At 48.2% G+C, this 6,818-nt stretch overlaps 1 protein-coding gene across 2 annotated transcripts in view; it reads left to right on the top strand.

Moving 5' to 3' along the window:
- The first annotated feature begins 1,071 nt into the window (after positions 1–1,071).
- Positions 1,072–6,818, top strand: part of LOC142251656 (uncharacterized) — a 95,988-nt gene continuing 90,241 nt past the window's right edge. For both annotated transcript variants that reach the window (XM_075324661.1, XM_075324660.1), the window contains exon 1: positions 1,072–1,243. The gene's annotated coding sequence lies outside the window, so the exon portion shown is untranslated. The remainder of the gene's footprint in view (positions 1,244–6,818) is intronic.

Below are 6,818 nucleotides of genomic sequence, written 5' to 3'. Positions count from 1 at the left end.
TCGTTCCTACGCCTCTCCGTTCCTGAGATATGGCCGCTTCTTTCCTGCATATAAATCTAACCCTGTTAGCCAATTGGGAGTGGTCCTAAAGAACACGCCCACAGAAAAGGAAGGACCGCGCCCAGTTGGCCAACAAGACTGGATTTATAGACTTGAATAAAGGGGTCATATCTCAGGAACGGAGAGGCGTAGAAATGAAAGAAAAGCAGCGGCGGATTCAGGAGAACGGCGGCATTTACGCCAGGTAATAAAATAAAGAGAATCTATAATTTGCCCAAAATGTATATTTTATTACCTAATGTAAATGCCGCTGTTCTCCTGAATCCGGCACTGTTTTTCTTTCGTTCCTACGCCTCTCTGTTCCTGAGATATGGCCGTTTCTTTCCTGCATATAAATCTAACCCTGTTAGCCAATTGGGAGTGGTCCTAAAGAACACGCCCACAGAAAAGGAAGGACCGCGCCCAGTTGGCCAACAAGACTAGATTTATAGACTTGAATAAAGGGGTCATATCTCAGGAACGGAGAGGCGTAGAAACGAAAGAAAAGCAGCGTCGGATTCAGGAGAACAGCGACATTTACGGAAGGTAATAAAATATATATATTTAAGGCAAGTGATGGATTTTCTTTAAGTGATTGAAATGTCTTGGGAGGAGATAAGGAAGGGTCTTGCTGGGTTTATTATGAAAGGTTTATCCCGGCTCCTCCCTGTCCATGGTCTTCAATCAACACAATGACAGCAACTGGGTCTGAAAATAAGATTTAGGTCAGATAATGATTGATCCAAATGGATCGGATGGACCATTTTGGAGATTTATATCTCCAGCACCCAGTGTCTTCAGAGAAGCTAAGACTGTCAATCATCCTGATGTCAGCTGTCAATCATTATCTCATGCACAGCACCTGTCAATCATCTAATGTCCTAAGTGTAACATGCATCGCATCTGTCAATCATCCCTCGCAGCTGTCAATCACGGCCGGACGTTCTGCAGCAGCTGCTCGGCTCCCTGCCCCGCACAGCACACCTCCGCTCCTTCCTCCCCCGGGCGGGGTTTCCGTGCCTCCCCCTCCCCCAGCCCAGCAGCGTGTCCCTGTCCCACAGAACGGAGCAGCACTATGTCCTGGGATGAGGATCGGGAGGACGCTCAGAGCTGAGGGTGCCCGCATCGATCACTGGATCCACTGGATCTCCCGGGTCCTCCCGCCTGTGAGCCGCAGCCTCTCCCCGGGCAGAGCCCCCCACAGGTCAGACCCTCTGCTGCTATCGGGGGAGGGGGGCTGCACTGAGGAGAAGGCTGTGGGAACAATGGGGGGAAGTGTCCAGACATGGAGGGGAGTCTTGGGGTGACCCATATATAGAGTATTTATCTGTGTATAGTCCCGGTGGTGCGGTTATATGGATATACCTAGTCCTGGTGGTGCGGTTATATGGATATACCTAGTCCTGGTGGTGCGGTTATATGGATATACCTAGTCCTGGTGGTGCGGTTATATGGATATACCTAGTCCTGGTGGTGTGGTTATATGGATATACCTAGTCCTGGTGGTGCGGTTATATGGATATACCTAGTCCTGGTGGTGCGGTTATATGGATATACCTAGTCCTGGTGGTGTGGTTATATGGCTATACCTAGTCCTGGTGGTGCGGTTATATGGATATACCTAGTCCCGGTGGTGCGGTTATATGGATATACCTAGTCCTGGTGGTGTGGTTATATGGATATACCTAGTCCTGGTGGTGCGGTTATATGGATATACCTAGTCCCGGTGGTGCGGTTATATGGATATACCTAGTCCTGGTGGTGCGGTTATATGGATATACCTAGTCCCGGTGGTGCGGTTATATGGCTATACCTAGTCCTGGTGGTGCGGTTATGTGGATATACCTAGTCCTGGTGGTGCGGTTATATGGATATACCTAGTCCTGGTGGTGCGGTTATATGGATATACCTAGTCCTGGTGGTGCGGTTATATGGATATACCTAGTCCTGGTGGTGCGGTTATATGGATATACCTAGTCCTGACGGTGCGGTTATATGGCTATACCTAGTCCCGGTGGTGCGGTTATATGGCTATACCTAGTCCTGGTGGTGCGGTTATATGGATATACCTAGTCCTGGTGGTGCGGTTATATGGATATACCTAGTCCTGGTGGTGTGGTTATATGGCTATACCTAGTCCTGGTGGTGCGGTTATATGGATATACCTAGTCCCGGTGGTGCGGTTATATGGCTATACCTAGTCCTGGTGGTGCGGTTATATGGATATACCTAGTCCTGGTGGTGCGGTTATATGGATATACCTAGTCCTGGTGGTGCGGTTATATGGATATACCTAGTCCTGGTGGTGCGGTTATATGGATATACCTAGTCCCGGTGGTGCGGTTATATGGATATACCTAGTCCCGGTGGTGCGGTTATATGGCTATACCTAGTCCTGGTGGTGCGGTTATATGGATATACCTAGTCCTGGTGGTGCGGTAATATGGATATACCTAGTCCTGGTGGTGTGGTTATATGGCTATACCTAGTCCTGGTGGTGCGGTTATATGGATATACCTAGTCCCGGTGGTGCGGTTATATGGCTATACCTAGTCCTGGTGGTGCGGTTATATGGATATACCTAGTCCTGGTGGTGCGGTTATATGGATATACCTAGTCCTGGTGGTGCGGTTATATGGATATACCTAGTCCCGGTGGTGCGGTTATATGGATATATCTAGTCCTGGTGGTGCGGTTATATGGATATACCTAGTCCTGGTGGTGCGGTTATATGGATATACCTAGTCCTGGTGGTGCGGTTATATGGATATACCTAGTCCTGGTGGTGCGGTTATATGGATATACCTAGTCCTGGTGGTGCGGTTATATGGATATACCTAGTCCTGGTGGTGCGGTTATATGGATATACCTAGTCCTGGTGGTGCGGTTATATGGATATACCTAGTCCCGATGGTGCGGTTATATGGATATACCTAGTCCTGGTGGTGCGGTTATATGGATATACCTAGTCCTGGTGGTGCGGTTATATGGATATACCTAGTCCTGGTGGTGCGGTTATATGGATATACCTAGTCCTGGTGGTGCGGTTATATGGATATACCTAGTCCTGGTGGTGCGGTTATATGGATATACCTAGTCCTGGTGGTGCGGTTATATGGATATACCTAGTCCTGGTGGTGCGGTTATATGGATATACCTAGTCCTGGTGGTGCGGTTATATGGATATACCTAGTCCTGGTGGTGCGGTTATATGGATATACCTAGTCCTGGTGGTGCGGTTATATGGATATACCTAGTCCTGGTGGTGCGGTTATATGGATATACCTAGTCCTGGTGGTGCGGTTATATGGATATACCTAGTCCTGGTGGTGCGGTTATATGTCTATACCTAGTCCAGGTGGTGCGGTTATATGGATATACCTAGTCCTGGTGGTGCGGTTATATGGATATACCTAGTCCTGGTGGTGCGGTTATATGGATATACCTAGTCCTGGTGGTGCGGTTATATGGATATACCTAGTCCTGGTGGTGCGGTTATATGGATATACCTAGTCCTGGTGGTGCGGTTATATGGCTATACCTAGTCCTGGTGGTGCGGTTATATGGATATACCTAGTCCTGGTGGTGCGGTTATATGGATATACCTAGTCCCGGTGGTGCGGTTATATGGATATACCTAGTCCTGGTGGTGCGGTTATATGGATATACCTAGTCCTGGTGGTGCGGTTATATGGCTATACCTAGTCCTGGTGGTGCGGTTATATGGATATACCTAGTCCCGGTGGTGCGGTTATATGGATATACCTAGTCCTGGTGGTGCGGTTATATGGATATACCTAGTCCCGGTGGTGCGGTTATATGGATATACCTAGTCCCGGTGGTGCGGTTATATGGCTATACCTAGTCCTGGTGGTGCGGTTATATGGATATACCTAGTCCCGGTGGTGCGGTTATATGGATATACCTAGTCCCGGTGGTGCGGTTATATGGCTATACCTAGTCCTGGTGGTGCGGTTATATGGATATACCTAGTCCTGGTGGTGCGGTTATATGGATATACCTAGTCCTGGTGGTGTGGTTATATGGCTATACCTAGTCCTGGTGGTGCGGTTATATGGATATACCTAGTCCCGGTGGTGCGGTTATATGGCTATACCTAGTCCTGGTGGTGCGGTTATATGGATATACCTAGTCCTGGTGGTGCGGTTATATGGATATACCTAGTCCTGGTGGTGCGGTTATATGGATATACCTAGTCCTGGTGGTGCGGTTATATGGATATACCTAGTCCCGGTGGTGCGGTTATATGGATATACCTAGTCCCGGTGGTGCGGTTATATGGCTATACCTAGTCCTGGTGGTGCGGTTATATGGATATACCTAGTCCTGGTGGTGCGGTTATATGGATATACCTAGTCCTGGTGGTGTGGTTATATGGCTATACCTAGTCCTGGTGGTGCGGTTATATGGATATACCTAGTCCCGGTGGTGCGGTTATATGGCTATACCTAGTCCTGGTGGTGCGGTTATATGGATATACCTAGTCCTGGTGGTGCGGTTATATGGATATACCTAGTCCTGGTGGTGCGGTTATATGGATATACCTAGTCCCGGTGGTGCGGTTATATGGATATATCTAGTCCTGGTGGTGCGGTTATATGGATATACCTAGTCCTGGTGGTGCGGTTATATGGATATACCTAGTCCTGGTGGTGCGGTTATATGGATATACCTAGTCCTGGTGGTGCGGTTATATGGATATACCTAGTCCTGGTGGTGCGGTTATATGGATATACCTAGTCCTGGTGGTGCGGTTATATGGATATACCTAGTCCTGGTGGTGCGGTTATATGGATATACCTAGTCCCGATGGTGCGGTTATATGGATATACCTAGTCCTGGTGGTGCGGTTATATGGATATACCTAGTCCTGGTGGTGCGGTTATATGGATATACCTAGTCCTGGTGGTGCGGTTATATGGATATACCTAGTCCTGGTGGTGCGGTTATATGGATATACCTAGTCCTGGTGGTGCGGTTATATGGATATACCTAGTCCTGGTGGTGCGGTTATATGGATATACCTAGTCCTGGTGGTGCGGTTATATGGATATACCTAGTCCTGGTGGTGCGGTTATATGGATATACCTAGTCCTGGTGGTGCGGTTATATGGATATACCTAGTCCTGGTGGTGCGGTTATATGGATATACCTAGTCCTGGTGGTGCGGTTATATGGATATACCTAGTCCTGGTGGTGCGGTTATATGGATATACCTAGTCCTGGTGGTGCGGTTATATGGATATACCTAGTCCTGGTGGTGCGGTTATATGTCTATACCTAGTCCAGGTGGTGCGGTTATATGGATATACCTAGTCCTGGTGGTGCGGTTATATGGATATACCTAGTCCTGGTGGTGCGGTTATATGGATATACCTAGTCCTGGTGGTGCGGTTATATGGATATACCTAGTCCTGGTGGTGCGGTTATATGGCTATACCTAGTCCTGGTGGTGCGGTTATATGGATATACCTAGTCCTGGTGGTGCGGTTATATGGATATACCTAGTCCCGGTGGTGCGGTTATATGGATATACCTAGTCCTGGTGGTGCGGTTATATGGATATACCTAGTCCTGGTGGTGCGGTTATATGGCTATACCTAGTCCTGGTGGTGCGGTTATATGGATATACCTAGTCCCGGTGGTGCGGTTATATGGATATACCTAGTCCTGGTGGTGCGGTTATATGGATATACCTAGTCCCGGTGGTGCGGTTATATGGATATACCTAGTCCCGGTGGTGCGGTTATATGGCTATACCTAGTCCTGGTGGTGCGGTTATATGGATATACCTAGTCCCGGTGGTGCGGTTATATGGATATACCTAGTCCCGGTGGTGCGGTTATATGGCTATACCTAGTCCTGGTGGTGCGGTTATATGGATATACCTAGTCCTGGTGGTGCGGTTATATGGATATACCTAGTCCTGGTGGTGTGGTTATATGGCTATACCTAGTCCTGGTGGTGCGGTTATATGGATATACCTAGTCCCGGTGGTGCGGTTATATGGCTATACCTAGTCCTGGTGGTGCGGTTATATGGATATACCTAGTCCTGGTGGTGCGGTTATATGGATATACCTAGTCCTGGTGGTGCGGTTATATGGATATACCTAGTCCTGGTGGTGCGGTTATATGGATATACCTAGTCCCGGTGGTGCGGTTATATGGATATACCTAGTCCCGGTGGTGCGGTTATATGGCTATACCTAGTCCTGGTGGTGCGGTTATATGGATATACCTAGTCCCGGTGGTGCGGTTATATGGATATACCTAGTCCTGGTGGTGTGGTTATATGGCTATACCTAGTCCTGGTGGTGCGGTTATATGGATATACCTAGTCCCGGTGGTGCGGTTATATGGCTATACCTAGTCCTGGTGGTGCGGTTATATGGATATACCTAGTCCTGGTGGTGCGGTTATATGGATATACCTAGTCCTGGTGGTGCGGTTATATGGATATACCTAGTCCCGGTGGTGCGGTTATATGGATATATCTAGTCCTGGTGGTGCGGTTATATGGATATACCTAGTCCTGGTGGTGCGGTTATATGGATATACCTAGTCCTGGTGGTGCGGTTATATGGATATACCTAGTCCTGGTGGTGCGGTTATATGGATATACCTAGTCCTGGTGGTGCGGTTATATGGATATACCTAGTCCTGGTGGTGCGGTTATATGGATATACCTAGTCCTGGTGGTGCGGTTATATGGATATACCTAGTCCCGATGGTGCGGTTATATGGATATACCTAGTC

The sequence above is a fragment of the Anomaloglossus baeobatrachus genome, chromosome 9 (genome assembly GCF_048569485.1).
Source record: "Anomaloglossus baeobatrachus isolate aAnoBae1 chromosome 9, aAnoBae1.hap1, whole genome shotgun sequence".
In the NCBI taxonomy this organism is placed as follows: Eukaryota; Metazoa; Chordata; class Amphibia; order Anura; family Aromobatidae; genus Anomaloglossus; species Anomaloglossus baeobatrachus.
The sequence above is the reverse complement of the archived record's forward strand: the minus strand, read 5'-3'. Positions and strand labels throughout refer to the sequence as shown.